Below are 3,200 nucleotides of genomic sequence, written 5' to 3' on the forward strand. Positions count from 1 at the left end.
CATGCATCCCGAAAAATGCACTGTTTGGTGTGGTTTGTACGCTGGTGGAATCATTGGACCGTATTTTTTTCAAAGATGCTGTTGGACGCAACGTTACGGTGAATGGCGATCGCTATCGTTCGATGCTAACAAACTTTTTGTTGCCAAAAATGGAAGAACTGAACTTGGTTGACATGTGGTTTCAACAAGATGGCGCTACATGCCACACAGCTCGCGATTCTATGGCCATTTTGAGGGAAAACTTCGGAGAACAATTCATCTCAAGAAATGGACCGGTAAGTTGGCCACCAAGATCATGCGATTTGACGCCTTTAGACTATTTTTTGTGGGGCTACGTCAAGTCTAAAGTCTACAGAAATAAGCCAGCAACTATTCCAGCTTTGGAAGACAACATTTCCGAAGAAATTCGGGCTATTCCGGCCGAAATGCTCGAAAAAGTTGCCCAAAATTGGACTTGCCGAATGGACCACCTAAGACGCAGCCGCGGTCAACATTTAAATGAAATTATCTTCAAAAAGTAAATGTCATGGACCAATCTAACGTTTCAAATAAAGAACCGATGAGATTTTGCAAATTTTATGCGTTTTTTTTTTTTTTAAGTTATCAAGCTCTTAACAAATCACCCTTTATTTACATATCATTGATATTTACTGCTCTACTTCTATAGGGACATTAATAATTTGGGATTGGTGTCGTAAAAGTCATTAAATCGTCACCCGCTCATAACCGCATAAATGTTAGCCAATGTCACTTATCTTGACATTGTCCGTAGTGTAGCCCATACTTTTTTCGATTCTCCTTTCCACATTCGAACTTAGTGATTGACACTGAAATACTGAGATGTACTGAGATTTCTATGAAAATGTAGCCATTGGTAAAGAAACTCGTTTATTGCATGCTGTAGACAGGTCATCGATTCATTTACACGTATCTAACATTAAGTCATACTCTCAGGACCACCTAAGTGAAAGTGCTGTGAAGAACGTCGAATTTGCCATAATCATATGCACACGTGTTGACAATGTATGTTTTGCCCATTTTGCACAGATTTTAATCTCTGTAAAGGGACATTCGTTTACTGGCACGGAAATTAATGGTCATTGATGATTACTATTGTCATGCTATTTCTTCTACGTTATAATGGCAAATGATTTTTTTTTATCTTGACTACGAAATTACCAAGTATTTAGTTTAATCCCATATGAAAATTGAGTTTGAAATCAGAATTATTACAATATTATTTATTATAAAAAATACAGATGGGGGTATAATTAGTTTGCAATTTCGTTTGCCTCTGCCTCTTATTATAGATGTACCGAATATGTTGTGTATCGGTCCATATTTTGGTAAAACCCCCTATAGACCGATCTCCCGATTTGACTTCTTATGAAAATTGAAATCTGGACGTATTTTAGGTCCGCAAATAGGTGTGTGTCGAATATGTTTTAGGATAGTTCCCCTATAGAGCAATTTAGTTATTGTTGTTGTTATTGTAGCCCTTGTGTTCCCATAGAGGGGTCGCAGTCTTTGGGAAAGATTGTATTCCTTATGTCGACCTCGGTGTGTAGGACCGACTGCAGTGAGGGCCGTTTTATTATTATGTATTTAATTCTTGTGTATATAGACGCCGTAATTTGAATTCAGTTGTCCTGAATTAGAAAACCTAGATATATTTTAGGTCTATAGTAACGCTGAATTCCACCTATGTCGTAGTTGACACATTTCGTGAAGGTGATCCAAGATGCAAGATCATTGTGTGACCTATCTTGAGATAGAGACAACCTTAGGTATTACTGGAACCAGCACACATACTATATTACAAGAATATTTGACCTACAAGAAATTTGGATCCCACACAATTTGTAAATCGCTCCAGAAAAACCCTCGTCTCGATTGTCCGAAAGAAATGCTCCAAAATTACGATCGCGGTGATTCGAAACACATCTATGACAATGTGACAGGTGATGAATCGAGGATTTACGAGTATGAGAACAAAAGTAAACATCAGTCAACTTCATGGGTGTTTCAAGATAAGCCAAGTCCAACAAAAGTTGCTCGCGCACGAAGTGCTTCCAAGAGGAAAAACTGGACGAGTCGCAAGCGCAGAATAACACAAAACATTCAATTCTGAGAGGTACAAAAAAATTTGTTTGCCAAAACAATCAGGAAAACCGAATGTCGAAGATGGATCACTCTTCACCACTACAATGTAAGCTTTCACCTGAGATAGTCCGAGTAGCAATTTTTCGAAAAATTGAAAACTCTAAAAAAGGTCATATATCTAAAGCTGCATGACCCTAAAATTCGTTTACATCTCCCACATTTGATTCGCTTTCGTTCGCACCGTGAAAAGACAAGCAGTAGCTATTATACGTCGCACCAATAGTTTTTATAAACTCAGGCAGCGACCTGTCATTACAGATATCAGGAGTTATAACCGACGTCTTGAAATACTAGCATATCTGTAAGCGTAATTTTACTTCTAGGCGACATGAGCGGACATGGTCAAAAATCAGATCCTGGTCTTCTTATGACTCCAAACCTATGTACTATAGATTGTCCATATTTATTGAGGTTTTTGAGTGTCTTGATGTCGAATACTTTGTAAACCCACGAAAAAATTACCTACATTGTTCATATCAATCTTTTGCATCAGATGAGTCATATGCAGATGTTCCTTAAATCTGGACAGGCATCCATAGTCAAAATAATCCATCCATATTTAAAAATAAACTAGAAGAAATTTTTGTTCCTTATTCTTGCTCACGATGCAATTTATAGTGCCTTGAAATCTGCCGTAGTCATTTTTTTGACACCAAAATTTTTGTGTTGACTGTAGGCCGTTTTTAGAACAAATCAGTGGCACATCCAATACTGCTATGGAAATTTTTTAAACTTACCTTTTGTGCTCAATTTTCTTAATGTAGAATTATTTATTAGTTCACTTCAAAAAACAGCACAACAGAAATCATTAAGAAATTAAAATTCTTTATTTTGGACATTATTTACAAAATAAATTAAGTTTACACATTCAATCTTATTTATCGTCTCGTTCAACTGTGGAATGTTTTCAACGGCAATGTTCTATTACAATCTAGCAGCCATTACAACATAGACCACATGCAACTCTTCATAGCAAGAACGAATCAATGAACACATCCCAAAAACAAAAAGTAAACAAAACAAATCAGCTGTTCAAT

This window comes from Haematobia irritans, chromosome 1, assembly GCF_050003625.1.
Source record: "Haematobia irritans isolate KBUSLIRL chromosome 1, ASM5000362v1, whole genome shotgun sequence".
Classification (NCBI taxonomy): domain Eukaryota; kingdom Metazoa; phylum Arthropoda; class Insecta; order Diptera; family Muscidae; genus Haematobia; species Haematobia irritans.